The sequence below is a fragment of the Rattus rattus genome, chromosome 15 (assembly GCF_011064425.1).
Source record: "Rattus rattus isolate New Zealand chromosome 15, Rrattus_CSIRO_v1, whole genome shotgun sequence".
NCBI classification, from domain to species: domain Eukaryota; kingdom Metazoa; phylum Chordata; class Mammalia; order Rodentia; family Muridae; genus Rattus; species Rattus rattus.
The window spans coordinates 15131342-15151428 of NC_046168.1; positions in this window are offsets into that span (position 1 = coordinate 15131342).

Sequence of the window (20087 nt, forward strand, 5' to 3'; positions counted from 1 at the left end):
CTACGTACCAAATCCACAGAAAATGTGCTTAATGTTGTCAGAATGAAAACAATTGATCACCAGTCTTCCATACACCTAGTTTTTTACTTGCAGCTCTTAGCCTAATAACATATTAATATAATAAAGAAAATAACAGAGGTCAATAATAAAAATTTGTTATGTTGAAGGTTTTGCAAATGAACTTGCATATAATTTTATTTAGTTGTAGTATGTTGAATATACAGATTAAAATTTTTCATGTGTATATACATGGATGTGGGCACAGATGTGAAGGTAAGGACACAATTCTTAGATATTCGTCCTTCGTTCCCAACATAGTTACAGGATTGAACTTGGGTTTTTGGGCCTGAGCAGAAGAGCATCTACCTCTGAGGCATCCTAAATGTCTCCATTCCCTTTCCTTGCACGAATTCATTTGTCTCCTTTAAAAGAATGGTGAACTACAGTAAAGTGAAAGTTAATAAACAAAGACATTTCTAAAAATACATTCTAAAATTAGTTTCTGAAAAAAATTTCTTCTAGAAAAATAAGTACAAGTAAAATAATCAGAATTTTCTCTAAATTCTCTTACAGATTTTAGTTTGTATAGCCCCGAAGCAAGCAAATATTTTGGCCAGATAAAAATTATTTTATGTTTACATTGAACATGAGATCTGATTCCCATCTATTTGACCTTTACCTATTTTTCCCTCTTCTTTCTGCCTTAAGAAACAAAATACTGTCAGCATGAAGACCACAAAAAGAGACTTTGGGACAAATAGCAGCTGTGGGCCCTTGCTGAATCTTTTTTGACTTGGCTAAATAAATCCCTTTCTTAAAGATGACTGTAGTTCCTTCAAGCTCCTATGACTTTAGCTCCTTCTGTCTTCTTTGGTGTTTTTAAAAGCTCCATAAACTAAAGTATTTATTAAAATAATTTCATCATTGATCGTTTTTTTTTGTAGAATTGCAATCACAAGTACAGTGTAGTTTGGTCATATCTCGCCCTCCTACCCCTTCCACTCCTCCATGGCAATTCCTCTCAATGTTCATAATCTTCTAAAGAAGGCTGAACACCAGTGTTAGTGGTATTATCCTTGCTTTGATTTTCTTTTTGAAATGAAACACTGAATCCAATATAAAACCCCTATATTAAATATTTGTATATAGGGGAGGGACAATATGTTCAAGGGTTGTGTCCACTGAGCCAGAAATAGACATCACATTTTTTGGAGCTAGAGTTACAGGTTGGACCTAAACTTGGGTCCTCTTCAAGAACAGCATGTGCTTTTTCTATTATGGTGTTACATTTTAACGAAATTTAATTATTTTTAATTTATTTAACTGAATATATTTTAAGTTGAAATATAATTACATCATTTCCCCTCTTCCATTTCCTCCCATGTCCTTTCCTTTTAACCATTCCATATTGACTTCATCTTCCTCTCAAACTGATAACCTTTTCCTTTTACTATTATTATTGTTAAACACACACACACACACACACACACACACACATACAAACACACAAACAAAGCAAAACATACAAATATAACCTGATAATTCCATTTCTAATGTTTGTGTATATAATTCCAGGGCTGATCATTTGGTATTATAGGACCATCTAGAATACTCTCCCCTTGGAGAGATTAATTCTCACTCTTTCGAATATCATTAATTATGTATAGTTCTTTGTCAAGGTGTGGGAATATGTGAGATTTTTTTCACCTTCAACTTTAGTATGTCTATTCATATAGTAAATGTTCAGATCTTTCTTATTTAGCAGCTGTTTATAGGATCACAGTCTCCCAAATGTATTTCTAGTCCTCTGAATCTCACATCTTTCAGTTTCCTCTCTTCTGCTGTGTTTTCTGAAGCTTAGGTATAGGAGTTGTGTTGAAGTTACATTCACTGGGGATGGCTTGATTCTCATGATGTGTTGATCTCTCCAATGGGTCCTGTTTGTGAATTTACTGTGATGATCTCCGTTTGAGGTAAAGAGAAGCTTCTTTGAAAAGGGGTGAGCGTTATTCTTGTCTGTAGTTGTAAGGCACAAAAAAACCTATATTCAAGTTAGTCATGATAATCTAAGTGACTCTCAAACAATATAAATTATTTTAGCCTTTGGCTTCCTCTCAGTGGTTCAACATTTATGTCCTATTGCTAGCAACACTGCCTATTTAGCACAGGGATCCAGATGATTCCCATTATATCTAACCTTAATGATTCCTACCTGTGCTATACCTTTCAACGTACCAGAAAGTGCTATGCAAGATGCCAGGTGAAGAAAGCAATCAATAGTCCTATTCAGGTTTGATGCCTATGAACCACAACACTGACCAGCACAGCAAGATGTCCATAAAGATGCAAGGTGGCACTCGTATGTTGACTTAAACCAACAGATGTCTAATTGTACTTCAGGTCCACTCAAGTGGAGGGAGCCAATGCTGGCTAGTAGAAGCCTAGCCAACTACCTGCGGTTAGTGAGGTGATAGATCTCTAAGAGACCGACTACCACCACTTTACTAGAAGAACTGTGTGTGCTCTTAACTGCTCAGCAAACTCTCCTGTCTCTCACTTACTTCATGTTATAGGTTCTTTTTTTTTTTTAAATCAGATTGAAGACGATACCCCAAAAAGCAAATGTAAATTAGAAATACATTTAAATGTTTGATTTTCTCCCGTTATTAAAATAAACATTACTGTAAAGCTTATTATAAAAGCAAGGGGTCATAAAACATAAGTCGTTTCGCATCCATTTGTGAAGAAGCTAAACTTCATATAGGGGAGGTTTACAATAAAGCAAGGGAAAAGTATTTGCAATCCTGCAATCCTATAGGCTACATTTCACCAGGTTTAATTTTGGAGACTCATTCTACAGCCTGAGAAGTTTTCTCACAAATGATAACGGTACCTATCAACTTTCCCTGCACTTGTTAAATATAACATGAGTAATTTTTGTTTGTTTTCAAGGGTCAGCAGTGACTTCTGACAAGTATGGAGGTATCTGATGAAGGTCTCCACAGACCATCAGATAATTATTGGGTTAATGACTGTTGGGTGACAGAGAAATCAAATGCCAGTTTATTGAATGTATTAACTATTTTTGTTACTGTGATAAAACAACATAAACAAGAGGATTTATGAAGAAAGTTTATTTTGAGTTCAGTTATATGGGAGAGTCTATAAAGACAGAGGAAAAATTTAGTAACAGCAGATAGCTAGTGAAGGTCATCGAAGTATCATATCTGCCATAGTGGTAGAAAATGAACCTGAGGTAGGGTGTGAGTACCATACTCTACCTCAATATCCTGCTTTGTCCAGAAAGGCCACATCTCCTAAAATGTCATAACCTTCTGCAAAACAATGCCACCAACTAGGAACTGAGTATTCAAATTCCAAACCTAATGGGAACTTTTCCCATATTAACCATTTATTAAACAGTGAATGTTTGGAGAAATTAGACAACATTCTAAAAACAAATATAACATCTCCAATCATTTTTACTTTCCTCCCAGCAACTTATGACAGACAGAGCAATTGCGAAGAGTAAGTAAAAACCCATAAACCCTCTGCTAGGTTGCCAGTAACCTTGTACCTGAATCCTAGATAAGAGACATGGCTCTGACAATAGGTGAGACTGAAAATATAGTAGGAAAGTGGAAATTTTTGGCCTTGGACCAGGAGGATCACAGATTCCCAGGAATGGACCAAGGAAGGAGTTCCCAGCTTAGCTGAGTTTGTTGCAAAGAGATAAGCCTAGGGTGAGGTACTTTTGTGAGCAAGAGATAAAAAAGATTCAAAGAGTGCCAGGTCTATGGCTCTTGTGCCTGCCCTGCTAACTGAAATGTGGCTTTGCTCAAACTGGTGCGACCAGTGAACTTCTAAAAGCGTGGTGTTAAATTCCTTGCACCCTTTGGCACACAGAGGGTATTGCTTTATTACACTCTAGTCATATGATGGGAAAGATAAGTTTTCACTGGGAAATGAATTCAGCTGTGAGTACACCCCCTGGAAACTCTAAAAAGGCAAAAAAAAAAAATAGAAATTGAGAAAGAAAATACACTTTTTGGGTTGAAATGGAATAATTCAATCACAAAGAACTCCTGTTCTTTGACAGGTCAATTTGATTTGCCCCTCAGCTTGACAGTGGGGACGTGAATGAAGAGCACACATTTCCTTCAGAGCACCCCAAGCTGAAAACACCCCACACTTGGCTGTACTTTATTAACACTGAAAGAATTTGACCAACTGGGGGGAAAAGAACCCATTGGCAACTGTACAGCATTCTTAGGAGAAAAAAAGTATCCCTATGTATTTGCTCTTGGAATATTTTATGCAAATGTGTTGATGTATATGCACATGTTGGTGGGAAAATAAATGCAAAAGGATGAAGGTTCCAACAAAGGAATATGTCGAATTGCTAAGAGCAACATATTGCAGCTTCTGTTCTGAGAGCTCTTTGCTCACCCTGAAATCCCCGAGCTGAATGGATTCAGAAGAAATGCAATAAGGTATGGAATGGTTCCAGGTTCAGATGTGAACACAGATATAAACAGAGAATGCTGAAATGTGTGTTTGATGCCGTCGCACAATGTTGAGAAAATAAATTGAATGTTGTTCATGTTGCTAACACAGAGACAGAACAAATGTGGCAACGCAGCGATCTGCTGACTCGGAATCTCATTTATCCCCTGCTGACTCATGTCATCTGTTTGGGCGACTCATATGATACAAGCATTCTATTTGCAAATTCCACCTCTAAGTCCCCAACAACTATATTTAACCCCGCTTTTCAAAATGTCAGGAGCTCAAACACCCAAAGCATGAAGAAATTGATTTCAAGCTGCTTGAGTGAGTATTTTCTGAGTTTGGCATCAAATTGTGGATATGGAATTTTTAATTATTTTATTAAAGAGAAAGTTTGAAAAAGGAACACACACCTTGCGAAGAGTCCGCATGCTGGAATATTTGTACAAGATCAAGTATGCTTTGTGAACCTACGGAACTCAAAACATATGGAAAGTGAAAGAAGTGTAGCTATTAAAATTATGACATTAACAATAAGTATCCACATTACCATGTAAGTCACTGATTGATTGAACACTGAGTATAGTACAGTAGAGTGCTGCAGGAGGCTGACGGTGAATATCATGGGCTGTATATTGTACAGGAGGTTCACAAACATTTGTATGATCGGTCCTGAGTTAGATCATAGGAACAAAGTGGAAGTAAGTTAAATGTGTGGAAAATGTCATTTCTACTGGTTCCCCAACAAAAGAACAAAGAGAAGGCTAAATGAGTATGCACTGCGAACTCAGAAGAGCCTGAGTTCATTACTGCAGTCTCTCCCAGTGCGTGTTTCTTTAAAATAAAGCTCTCCCGTGGAGATGTAGTCTGGTATGTGAAAATGTGCACACTTGCCTTTTCTCTAAAATGTAAACCAAAATGATTGAAATTTCTTGGCCTAAACTTATTATTGACAATTTTAGCAAATCAATACTATAATAGAGTTGACGTTTTCTTCTCTGAAATCTATACAGAGTACATAGAAGTCCGAAGAAGACATGTTGCCTTGGTGCATTTCTTGAAATTTCTGGTGATTTTGATTGAGGAAATTTAGCTATTTAATGTACCATTAATTAAATCGAGTATTCAGTCAACAGCAGAGCTTGTCTCTCTTAAGTCAAAGAATATTAAACGTAATGTACTCTAACAAGCATCTGTTGGAATTGATGGACAGATTGTAGAGAAGCTAATCCTAAACTTTCATCAAATTGTACTTCCTTAGATTCTTGCTGTATTTTTTCCATAATCACTTCACAGACCATGTCTGGAGCAGTGGGTTTTGCCTGGGTAACCATCTTGTCTGCTCATCGTTATGATGATATACAGGAGCTGAATATTTTCATGCTCGCAAACACCAAGATTTGTCCATGTGGGAAACTAAGCTTTGATAAGAGAAATCTCTCTACTTCAAAAACAAAGATATTCTGAATTCAATAAAATTCTGAGTTAAAGAATAGAAAGAGATATGAGAGGGGATTAGGGTTAGTGGGAGATGAAACTGAAAAAGCTGAACCTAGCATGTTCTAGGGAGTGTGTTTTATCAACACAAAGGCTTAAATCAAAGCCTGGGTGATATAGGAGACAAGAACTGAATCTTTATACTAAGGTGGAATCACAGAGGACTCTAATGTTGAGTGTTGTTTTTATTAAGGAATTGAAGAGACTGATCATATTTCATGTGCTAGGCAGTGGGATTATGAGAGGAAAGAGACGGAGCAGGGGATGAGAAGGACGAAGACTAGAGAATTGGGGGTGAACCAACTGCCCTGTTGACGCTGCCTTCTGACGCTTAAAGAAGAAGGGAAAGAAGAAAACCAATCTGTAGTAGATTACAATCAATGGTAAGTATAAACATACACACTAAAGGGCATTTGGAGTATGAGTATTTCTGAAAATTAAGTAGCTATCAGGTCCTCTTTGGAAAGCAGCTGAGCACAGATACGAGTAAGGAGACACAAGAAATAAAAGAAATATGCGTGTGTATTCCAAGAGAAGAAGCCAGAATAAAATCTCCCATCCAGGGCAAGAGCATAAAGAGTAAGCCTATGATGCTATGATGACCAGATCAAGGTGTTAAGGAGTTGCAGGACTACAGTACTCTCCCATCCTCTGTGAATCCAGCTATCTCTAATTCAAAGAGGATTCTAGTTAGACACCAGAGTGCAGAAATACAGAGTTGTGGGGGCACAGAGCCATGGGACAGGAGGAGCAGACCTGGAGCAAGAGTGAGGTCGAAGCTTATCCAAACACAAGTCTCACAATGAGATAAGCAGGAGTAGGAATGCCCCCCTGTGTGCCCCTCATCTGTCTCACCAGAGGAGGTCATGTACCCATTAGGCAGGTTAAACTTCCATTCCACTTATAAGGTCCTATCTAGCAGGACCTGGGATTCCTCCTCATATAAATGAGGCATTCCCAGCACCCTGACCCCAATGATGTACACTAACCCTGATAGCAGCTATGTGTACCCTCCTCAAAACTTTAAATGCCTTTTACCCTCACACAATCCATTGAACAAGTTTTTCAAAGCTGCTCCTAGGTGTGCTTTGTCCACACACATACCATTCACCAAATTTCCCAGCTAAGCTTCTCTCCTCCCAGTCCAGTTTGGTTTGCCATGGGAGGTGGAGAAATGCTCTTAAGCCAGCATAGAGTGGACCTTGAACATGGTAAGATACCAAGATGCACATACTCTGAGTTTGACCACCACTAGGCTAGGTCAACAAAAGTCAAAGATGGCTCTATATCTTTATTGCCCGAGAAGGAGAAAATGAGGAAGATTCCTGGAAATGGATGTTTGTGAGAAAGGCCAGAACTCAGCTAGGAGGCAGGCAAAGGCTAACAAGCCTTGTGGAAAGGAAGAGTAGCTATAGGAACACAGAGTTAGTGGTGTAAGCTTACCAAGCATCTGGGTGGAGAGGCTGCTTAAAACCACTAGACAAAGTGAAACCTCCAAAATAGAAAGTGTGGGCAGATTCATACTTATTCATTGTTTTATTTGTTCTCTTATAATTAGCATACAAAGGAATCCATTTAATTATGCATTTTCAGACATACTTTTGCTTTCTTTGTTGTTTTTGGCTTGATTTCCCTCCCTAATGCTCTCCCCAAACCCCGTCTCCTCACTTCTCCACTCAGGCAGTAAATTTTCACCATTGTCTTGCATTTTATTCTTCTCTGCTATTTCTAAATCATCCTTCCATCTTCCTCAGACCTATGCACATGCCTAAAACTGCAAACTAGAACCCACACACAAGCTGATTCTGAATTACATCTATATAATAATTTTACCTCCATCCAATTACTTAAAAATTGCTTGTGTGCTTTGTGTTCGGTAATTCTTGATATTTGTACATTATGAATACTTCTCTCACAGGTAACACTAAGTGCCCCATATGTTTGTATATCCATTTCATTCTCTATGCTTTGGAAATTCTTGAGTAGAATTTTATTGAATTGAATTATTGAATTATTGAATCTAGGAGACTTTTTCTTTTTTCTTTATTTTAACATGTAGATTCTTAACTTTGGTTTCTTATACATGTCCAAAGTTTCTGGGATGTTTAGATCATTTTCGTTTGTTTTGTTTGTGTGTGTGTGTGTGTGTGTGTGTGTGTGTGTGTGTTGGTGACGTCAACCTCCATTACTGATAGGTATCTTCTGCTTTGACTGTCTATTGCTGATGCTACTTTCTGTGATTTTATTTGATTGACTGGTTCAGTCTCTTCCAGAACTTCTGTCAGTTTCTCTTCAGCATCTCAAGTTCCTGACTGCAACTGTTCTCAAAGTTTGCTTTCTGTTTCCCTTTGACCTCACTAAACATTTCATCTTCATCAATAAAGTTCTTGTGCAGGTTTGGACTGATGTCTTTACTTCACTGATATGTTTTTGAGAGTGTCCTGGCGATCACTGTCTTTCTTATCCATTCTCTGGATAATACTATATCTTTTCAGTCTCTTGGCTTTCTAATACTAAGAAGTTGTGGGCATGAGAAGAAGTAGTATGCTGGCTTTTTTTTTTCCTCTCTCAACTTGACACAAACTTAGAGTTACATGTGAAAGGGAATCTCAAACAGGAAACTTTGTCCATCAGGTTGTCTGAAAGCAAATCTGTAGAACAGGATTTTGATTAAGGAGGGGTGGCCTAGCATGTAGTGGGTAGTGCTACACATGATCCCAGATCCATATGAAAGAAAGGCGAGTGAGCTGTAAGAACAAGAGAGTAAGCAATAGTCTTCCATGGCCTCTGCTTTAGTTCCTGCTGCCTTCAGGTGCCTGTCCTGATGTCCCTCAAGAAAAGATAATAAGCTGTAAGGTAAGATAAACTTTTCCTTCCCATGTTGTTCTGGTTTATGGTCTTTACCACAGTAATGAAAACCAGTTTGTACATGAGAGTGGTCCATTGCTATGACAGACCTAAACATGTCATTTGGGTGATAGTTATAGGAATTTTGGAAATTTGGATTTAAAATGCTTAAATATTAAGAAGTGTTACGTGGGGACTTAGAAAAAATTCTTAGAGCAGTGAAGAGAATGGAGGTGTGATGTGGGAAGTTTCAGAGGGAAGTGAGGACTATCAGGTGTGTGTGTGTGTGTGTGTGTGTGTGTGTGTGTGTATGTGTGTGTGTGTGTGTTATTAAGAATCTTAGGTTTCTGATTATGTAGGACTGATGAATTAGCTGTGATTACCAAGAGACCACCACCACTGAACTATAGTCTTCATTTGTGGGTTCAGATGACTGTGGTTACCTGGGTCTGAGAAATCAGAAGAGAATATCTTCCCTGGGGTATATTCAGGTCCCATATACAGAAGCTGCAGTTGAAAGGATGTGGTACCTTGGCTACAAGAGTAGAAGCACCACTTCCAGAACCCCCTCTGTATATCTTCATTTCTTTTTCAGTGAGACATGGTCACATATGACTCTGGCTGGCTCCCAACTCACTATGTGGGTGAGAAGGACCTTGATAATGGTCTACCTGGCTACCTCTTAAGTGTTAGATGACAGCTTTGTAGAACAACAATGGGATTCCAAAGCCTTGCTTTTATGTTCATGCTTTGCTAAGAACCAGCTTGTGGAATAAAATGAGACAGAATAAAATCATAAATAAAGCAGATTTTTCAAGAGGGGTTGACTAGGAGCCTCTTGAGTTGGTGGTGTAGCAGTGAACAATAAAAATACAGCACAACGATATGCTCATTTCTGAATCTCAGCCTTCAGACACAGCACTGCTCAATTCAACTCCAAACTTGTTGCTAAGACTTCTGCAGAGACTAATAATTGATGCTTCTGACATGTTACAGCTGCAAACATGAAGTCGAAAGTCTAATTAAGTAAACTTGTTCAATAGCAAGTGTATCTATTAGCCAATGATACCAGTGTCATCAACTTGATGAATGTAGGAACCTTACATAAAATATGTGAATGTGGCTCTGACAGTCATTTGTCCCCAGATGATCATAGTTATCCCTGCTTGGATATGATATTAAGGCATTAAAAAAAACGACATTTGTTTGCTCTGGGAGATAGGCTGAGAGATCATAAACCTGGAAAAGAAGTCTAATAAATTATAATGAAGCAAACACATATTTAAGTCAGCTGAGAGTAGCAGGAGTGCAAGCCTTTACCAAGACCCCTATGAGCATCCCCATGACAAACCCCTCTATTATTCACTGTCTCTCTCTTCAACTTTTGGCTAGGTGATGAGAGCCCTCAATGGTAATTCCTCTCATTTTATCATATTTTACTGTGAGACTGTCACATTCATTCTATTGGCATGGACATCACAGCTATATCCAATTTGAGTCTGTTTAAGACAATACTCTCATAAGCATGTTGTTGGGACTCTGACTTGGCTATCTACCTGCTTGGTTCTCAGGGTCAATCTAAGTGTCCATCTGAACTTGCACTTTGTAATTTGTTCTGTGTCTACTTTACCTCAGTGATGAGCAATACAAAGAAGTCTTTGATTTTCCATGAGCACCTTATAAAATTATCATGGTTTGGTGCACCGATGTTCAGTGTCTGGCATTTAACTCCCAGTCACTCTGACTTACAGACTGATGCTGTTTTTTATTTTTTTATTTTTCTAACGATGGAAGAAGTTTTGTAAAGATCTGTATTTTTATTTTTGGCTTGTATATTTTTGTTGAGAAGGTTTGATAAATTCTTGCTACTTCTAATGGATTTTCATTTTTTCTATATATGTAGGAGATTTCTCATTATGTGTATTATATTTATTTCGCTCATCTTCTCTTTCTTGGATTCCTTTATATTAGTTTGGACATACAGTACATTTTTAAGTGGATGTATTGTAATAGACACTGTTCTGTCCTTTTATGCACCAGCAGAAACATGCCCTGGGCTTACTCAGTTTTTGCTGTTCTTAATTTCAATGACCTATAGCAATTGAAACTGTTTGCTATATTCTTTTCTTTTTCTAGTGAAAACTATTATATTTGATAAAATATATTTCTGAAAATACAGTTAGAATAATAGCAATCACTTCTTTCATTTGTTAAATGTTAAATTTTGTAAATTTTATTTACCAGATTTTTTATTTACCAGTATTTGTATTCATGGAATAAATACAATTTGTTTCAAATTTTCTTTTGGGGTTATTTTTAGAAGCACTCGGGAAACATTTTACTTAGAATTTTAAAATCCCTGTTTTAGATTTTAATGCTATTTTTTCCAGAAAATCACCTAAATTAACAAAAACCATCAAGTATTATGAAATATGCAGACCACAATATTAAGAAATCTCGAAATCCAGACAGATAACTGCAGCAGGTGGGACTCTTCTAAAAACATTTTCCCCTGCTTCTCTGCCCCTAGGTTAAGGAGCTCCTGGGTCATAATTAACAGGAACATCTTCACAAACTTGAGTTTGGGTTTAAACATCGAGAGGTTTGACAAACAGTGAAATAGCTAATTTTAGTAGATTTAATGTTTCCTTAAGGTGCTCACTGTGCAGAACTTCCTATGCAAATCTACCTCAGGGCATTGTGGAGAACGCAGGTGGAAACTGCTGGAAATATGAGAAACATTTTATATATTCTGCCCTGTAGGCTCAGAGCCTCTTAAGACAATTCTTCCTGACTTTCAAATAATAAAAAGCAAACCTCTTATTTAAAAAATAGTATAGTACACAAGATAATTATGGCCTTTGGTCTCTCATATTTTCCAAACCAATACAAAAGTATAAAGACTTTTACGAACATGGGGCTTCATAAATGCAAATATATCCTATCCTTTGAACAGAAAAGACTGTCACTTTGTGATGTGTGCCTGAAAAATGAAACACTGGAGAAAATCATGGTAGTAGTTTTAAACTTTTACTTATTTTTATTTTTTTGCCATATATTCTTGAAAGAGCAAGCGGATAATTAAAGGTAAGGGCAACCTAAGTCCATCCAGCAAGGACTAGTTCCTAGAAAGACGACAGGAAAGAAAAAATATTTTTGTGTCCCTGACTCTCTCATTAAATGTAGTTATAAGTCCAAGAATATCATGTTATCTTTGACCATCAGCGTGTATCTTACTTTACCCTTATGTGTTTTCTTCTGCAGAATATTGGCAGAAATCCCAGAGAAATCCACTCTCAAAGGGACACTGTTAGAGGAACCTTGTGCACTTTGAACACTGTTAAATTGCTCTTTGGGTTATCCATACGTTAATTACAAAAACACTCCCACTGATGTCTATGTTCGTTTAAATGTAGAATCTGCACACCACTCTCTGGTCTCCAGTTATCTCGAATGAAGGATAACTGAACGGGCAGCCAGCCAGCTGCTTTCTGTGAGCATCTGCTGACTTGAGAAGATGTCTTGAGGAACATCCATGGTAATCATGACTGTTCACTACTGAAGCTCATTTCTGGCTTTTGAAGATACTGTCTTATCTGAGAACATTTCTGTCAGTTTTTCGTTAGTCATTTACTAACACAAGTTACTCTGAGTGCTACTTGAGTCTCTAGCCACTTCTACAAGGGCAGAGGAGGGATACTTCCCCTTGTTAACTAAACATAAGGCCTATGGCAGGTAAACATATGTGTTTCCTACCTTGATGGACTGCCAAGGGTCAGTACAAGTCCAGCCCTTCCTATACAAAGAGGTCTGCCGTGATAGGGACAGACTTCCTTTCTGGCTGGAGGAGTAAGATATTTACTCTCTCCCCTCTTTTCAGAATATGCATGCATCTCCCCGATATGCTCCAGACGCTGCAATGCTGGGCCTTATGATTGGTTTATCAAATGTTCTTTGCTTGCCCATGTCGAGCTGTATTTTAGTAGAATGGACTGGGATGATTACACAATGGATAAAAGGAGGCAACTGTGCTGGGAGTAGCTATGGTAAGCAGTAGCAGTGATAGAGCCCAGCGGTAGTCAAGACGAGAAGGTAAGAGGAGCTACAGAGACGTCAAGAAAGATGCTTTGGGTCTTGATAATGGGAAGAGTTTCAAAAACCTACCTCAAGTATGACGTTCTCAGCCAATCCAGATCTGAAAGCTGCAACACTACTGTTGCGGAGGACACAGGTATTGATGCTCTATACCCCAGAGCTGCTGCTTGTTTCTGTAGGATGTGTCACAATTCACAAGGGAGCTGTAATACTTGAAGGTACTCCCTGGGGCTACTGACCACTATCTGATGCTGCTCACCTCTGCCTGATGCTGCTCAATGCTACTACTGCGCTGCAGCTCGCTAGTGCCTAATCCCTGCTGCCTCCTGCTGTTACTGCAACCTGCAACCCACTATTGATTATCATTTCCTATGCCCTCTGCTGCTGCTATGCCCTGCTGTTGCAAGCTGAGGATTACAAAACTGTCAAGAGCTAGGGACATATGTGAGTAAAGGCAAGAAGCATAAGACTCTGCCTTTAGTGTCTAAAGGCATAAATGTCTGGTGTCTGAATCCAAAAGCAATGACCCCAGCTGGTGAGGTTTGCACCATGAGGCCTCTGGGTCCTCCAATGTCAGATCCTCTCCTTACTTTCCTACCTATGATTACTACTCAGGAAAAGTAAAATGATCATGTCTACTATTCTGCTAACACTAAGACCAGGTGGTAGAGGCTGGTAAATCCGAATTCCCATCAAATGCAATTAAATTAAAAGTAGCTAAAAGCCAAAAATCCACACTGAGCAACCACTTGCAATCTCAAAGCAATGGGCTACCATTTTAAAATACTTAAAGGCTACATCCAAGTTCGGTCTTCTCCAAGTTAAGATGTAAGTTATTCAGGGGATTTTTTTTGTATGTTATTAGATCAGTCAGGATATGTTTTGGCATGGGGAAGGCAGGCAAATGACACAGTGGTATTCCAGTGGGTTTTGTACCCTTCATTATGGGTGCCTACAGCAAAAACACTTAAGGACATTTAAGCTTCTACCTATACATTTGATACAGTGGCTTCCTCTAACTAGTGTTGTGTCTTTGCTACCTTAGCGTGCATCTATTTACCAACATTAGAAAATTTACCTTATAGATTTTCATATTATCTAATACCATGTGATAAGAAGAGGCAGGCGTCAAGACAATAATATGTATAGTACACAACACCCCTTTTTATCTCATGAAAATGTTATTTCTACTTTGTCCTCTTTAGGAAATACTTCATTGACTCATCTACTACTGGGCTTCAATTGTTATCAGAAGTTGTTTGTATTTGACCTGCTCCGTGTATGAAGGTACAAAGCCTGATTTTCCTTTACAATGAAAATATTTTGACAGTTGTGGGCTTTCACAACTTTGCTATCTCTTGGCACTTGATTTCCTCTTAGTTTTCATGACTTCAGCATAATTTGTTCACGTCGGTATGATTTCAGTGTGTCCTGATTGACTTTCTCGCATATATGACAAGCCTAGACCTCATTTCACTCAGTGTTGACAATGACAATGTCCTAATATTGACATAAGAGCAAAAATGAGGACCTCCCAGAGGAACAAATTAAAAAAAACAGATATGAAGGAAGTCTTTATAGTTATAAATTTTCTATACTGTGTCTCATTAAGGAGCTACTCAAGATAAAAATCAATTGAATGTGTACCCTCTACTCGCTCCACTGTGGCCAAAATTGATACAACAGAAGGTTTGTGCTATTTAGGAGAGAAAAAAGGATAAGGATTAAATGAATGCTGTTGCTATAAAGTTATGTTATTTCTTTTTCCTCTGGGTACCACGGAACATGTTCTTTGATAGAAACAAAGCTCGCTGGCTTTTCTGAAAGTGTCCTGGGAAGTCCGAATCCCCCAAACAGAATCAGTCCCTTCCATGTCAATGTGAAAAATCACTCCCGTTCCCTAGTCATGATTTCTTTTCAATCATCCCCAGGGCTCTCTGTCTCCTTGGCTTCCCTTGGAGACTTGTTTCTTTTAGCTCATTGCTGGGTTCCTGAATACATATTATCTCTCATCTTGAAAAATGCCAATAAGAAAAAGCAAATTATATTTGTTTTCTATGATGTTTGCTACTAACCATGACGGATGGATGTTACAGGTGATGCACACTGGAACAGTAATCAAGGTGATGTTGCTATTGATTTTACAGTGTTGACGTCTCTTTGATATATTGCTCTATCAACAGCCACAATGACAAAATTTGCACATGAAATTAATCCTAATTAATTATACCATTTGCAGACAGCACTGGCGCTTTTGGGTTATAAAAGAAATAATAATTCGGTGACTTTTTTGTCACTTTGTGGGGACTATTTAGTTAAAGGAGGTGGCTCCTATTGATCAGGACCCTGAAATGAACAAGAGAGACAAGCATGGGCGGCTGAAAGCTAATGGAAGCAGCTGGGAGTGATTCCCGTTCTCGTGCATTCCGGCACCATTTTCTTTAAGTTTTACTACTTAACTTAGAATTCTTGTTTCTACGAAAAAGTGCTCCATCCTATATGACCTAGATTTAACATTGACTTTCACTCGCATGCAATTTTTTCGTACCTTTCTCCTTACACTTTGGCCTTGCCACTGTGCCTTATCGCCTTTGCAACCTTCACGGAAGTTGGGGAAATAAAGAAATCAACAAGAGCCTCCTGAGCACAGTTAAAATGAGCAGTGACAGCGCCCGAGCCCCTTGTGACTTGCCAAGATGCTTCTGTGTCTCCCTCTGATGCCAAGTCTCACTGTGTAGTCCTGGTTGGAGTAGATCTCCCAATATAGCGCAGGCTATCCTCAAACTCATAACGCTCAGCCTGCCTTTGCCTCCATGTGCTGAGACTAAAGGATTGTAGCATTACACTACGAAGATATGGCTTTTGAGGAAGGGTAGTTCCTTTATGGTTATAGATTACTGACATAGCATATGCTCAGGTAACTATAGTCTAATCACCATTTTGGATAAGTGTGTATTCACATGGATTAAAATAGAAATTTCTTGTACTGCAGAGCTCTCAAATGTGGCTGAGGATCAGACATATAGGTGTTACTGATTGTTGTGTAAATAGCATATGAATTTAAGATAGAAGACATTTTAGTAGGAGTTTATGCCTATCCCAACTAGTCCAGGCAAACTCTATCATTCTAGCACTTTCTTTGAATTCTTATAGTGCAGAGTTCCTCTCCAAAGATTCTGATATATTGACTAATTTCACATTTAATTGCCTACTTGAGATAGGATTTTCCACACATTACTAAAGACTTATAAATTTTTATAGTTCCATTTCTGAGCACTCAGAAACCAACGCTAACATCTGAATATGTGGTCAGATTCTAGATGACTGCGTTTATTGAGGATCTTGCCTTGGGAATTAATATCAACACCTTTCTAGGTTAACTTTAATGGACCATTCCAGCATGCTAACAATCATAGCTTCCAAGTTTCAGTAGATTTGATCTGCAGCACTGACACTAAAATTGGTAGGTAATAGAACACATGCGTCTCATCAAATTTTGTTTTCTATATTTTACCTAGTCCCTTTCTAAACAAGGAAAAATTCATATATAATATTACTGAAGAGAATTAATGATTAACGCTTGTCATGTTAAAAGTCTCACTGATTGAATTAGGGAAATGACTCAGTGGGTAAAGAGCTAACTGTGTACATGGCCAGATTCATTCCTTACATTCATGTAAAATCTTGGCATGATATTGAGGTCTGTGAGCCTTACTTGATTGCAGTCTAATGAAAGACATCGGTTCAAAGGAATAAGATACAGAGCATTGAAGACAATAATGCCAACTTCCAGCATGGTCATTGCTGTAAGTGACTATCTTCTGAGAGTAGCAAGTAGCATCTTGAAAAGATCATCTGTGCCCCGTTACGAAGTTATTATAATATTGTGGTGGTTTGAATAGGTATGACCTCCATAAACTCATGTACTTGAAAATGCTTTGCCATAGGAGTCTCACTATTAGAAGTTATAGCTTTATTGGAGGAGTTGTGACCTTATTAGTTGTCAGTGTGAGATGGGGTTTTGAGGCTATATATGTTCAAATTCTATCCAGTATGAGACAGATCACTCTTATCCTGACTGCCTTCAGATCAAGATGTAGACTCCTTCAGCCCCGCATCTGCCTATACATTGCCATTCTTCCCACCATGAAGATAATGGACTAAACCTCTGAAACCTGTAAGCTAGTCTCAGTTAAATGTTTGCTTTCCTTAAGAGCTGCCTTGGCCATAGTATCTTTTGCAGCAATAAGACCCTATGACGATCACCTTTTCTTGTTTACTGTCTACAGTCCCTCAAGGAAGAATGTGGAGAGTCACCAGACCTTCACTAGGGTATTCTACCAATCCTTAATATCTGTTGTATGTAATTCTACCTCAAGTGCATGTGACCTCTGGAAAGAGTTTGGATATATAGGCCAGAGAAGGTGAGTCAGGACACTGTTATCTATACTGCAATGGGGAACCCCTTAATGAAGCTGAGGAAAAGCTTTATAGGTGCTGCCTGCTGTGGAAAGATCACCATACACCTGCTAGTAGTTCCTCAACTATATCTGTAAGGAAGACTGCTAGTCTAATTGATTTTCTGGAGTCAACACTGATGGAATCAAGCCTCGTTTTGTTTTGTGACTTTACAGTATGGAGTAGATATTGTTTCTATCTCCTCTTTGGAAGGCATTTTTAGGGACATGCATTCACGTAAAAAGATGTTCACATTCACATATGAGGATACACACAGAGACATATCAAGACACACACACACACACACACACACACACACACACACAAACCAAATGCTTGCCCACATGTGGACAAGTGTTAAATAGTTGCTCGTAACAGCACACCCCACCCTCCTTACAGACAGTGAGCAGGTATTTGACTACAAGCTTTAAAGTCTCAAATCAGATCGAGCTTATATTTTCTACATACATGCCCATATATATATATATAGGCTCTCTTCCTCACTCTTTTACAGTTTATATGGTCTTGGCATCTCACCCAGAGGTGTGCACATGCTGGGCAAGTGCTGTATCTCAGTGAACAGGTATCTTCCCTGTCTCTGGTCTTAAGATACATGACCTCTAAGAAACTGGGTTTACCTTGAATTCATTGTATAACTCAAGCAGGCTTCCAAGTACTAATCTTTCCACATCTATATCCCAAATGTTTGAGTTTCAGGTAAAGATATGGAATTTTTACATATTATTCAATGTCTCTAATGAAGAACTGAATAAAGGAAACAATTTCAGTCATTATTCTGCTATAATTGAAAGCATTCATGAGTCACCACTGGAGTTTTTTTAAAAGACCTATTTAGTTGTATCTAGTAACCACAATGGCTCTATAAATTCCATTGCTTAGATTAGGATAGGATTAAGTATTGAAGGCAATGTTAGCCAAGACCCACTCTTGCTAAATTAATGCTGCATAATTCATGGTTTCAGGTTTCAACATAGGTACTTCCCAGCAAGGAGTACAGACGTCTCTACATTTCTCTTACCCATATCAGGACACTTAGGAACAAAAACCACCCTATCAGTTTGGTGAGCTACAGCCAAGTGTGGACTCATGTAGAGGCATTCATAAAAGCTTGCTAGCACACCAGAGGCCTATGTTACATACTGACAGAATAGCAACAATGATAACTGGCCTCTAGCAGACAAGTTCTTCTGACTAGTAGTCAGAGCTGCTTTCATGAAGGTCTTAAAATCAAAGACAGACTGTTGAATGATGTGCCCAGAACCTGGACCTCTTCAAAAGGTCTCCTTGCCTTTGATTTACAGTCTTGCTTCTTCTAGGACTTGAATGATTGGCTAAATATGTCACAGGAAAGGGTTCAAGTAGTCTTCACTCAGTCAGATATTGTCTATGATAGATTCCTGATCCCTTCTAATGTTAAAGTTACTGCCCACCAGACAGCATTCCTGTCCATTGCCTTCTAGATCTACCACTATGTAATTACTGGTATCAAAAATCCAAACCAACTATTCCTTCTCTCTTGCTACATGAGGGCTGTTAGCCTGGGTGAGGACCTTTTCTCCTTTGTTTCTACTGTCAGAACACATAACCTAATGTTCCTAAAGACAGCCTTTACAAAACATACAGTGAACATTAGCCAAATCAAAAAACTTAATCCCTGTCACTACGGATCTAATAAAGAAACAAACTGGTGGACGGTGTGGATTTGGCAAAGGTGTTTTGTGCACCCCAAACTGTGCCAAGTGTAAAAAGCTTCTCTTTGGTTGACACACATTGGTCTATTCAAAGAATATGAGCCTCTTAATTTGCATATGAATGCGAAATAATTTTATGAATGTGCATGTGGGACTTAATTGTTTTTTAAACAATATACTCTTATCTTTTGGAAGCAATTCAGGCCATCAAAGGGTTGTCAGTGTGGAGCTTGCTAATTGCTTTCTAAAGCTCAGCCTCCTGCCTCTCTCCATTTGTGCTCTGCTCCCTCTAGCTCTGCATTTACTATCAGAAAGTTCATTTAGAAACCAGTCAGTCTTCCAGTGCTAATTCTGTACTTTTATTCAACGAGGACACAATGGGAATACTATTTGTAGCTGCCAAGGAGACGCATATAAACTTCTCTCTGTGTTGTGCAAACTTTCACTGGAAACATAATTCAAAAACAGAATAAGTACACAGTTATACAGCCTTAAGAAGAAGGACTGTCTGTTATTCTGGGCTAGTGATAAACAGAAACACTGTTAAATTTGTACCTTTCAATAACAGACAATCCAATGGTTAAGTTTTCCTTACTTCTACATTTGTTTCCAAGCCTTGATACAGCCAATAGATTAAGGGGTCCTTGATCAAGCAGAACTGTCCGACAGTGGTGCTACTGAGGTCTGTTACTGATTTTCTTTTTTGTCTTGTTTAATGGACAGAGCTTTTCATCAATGCATATAAAAATATCTATACAAGATTGGCAAAACAGGCATCCAAACTGTTAACATCACACAAATCATAGATTTTTCCAAATTCCTGGACTTTAAACATCTAATCAATAAAACATAGTTTTATTGGATAATTGCTCATCCCGGGACTCAGTTTTGTAACACTGTAGACACTATATTTATGTTTAACTCTTCCTCAGGATTACAAAACAGTCATATTCAAGTGATTAAACATTT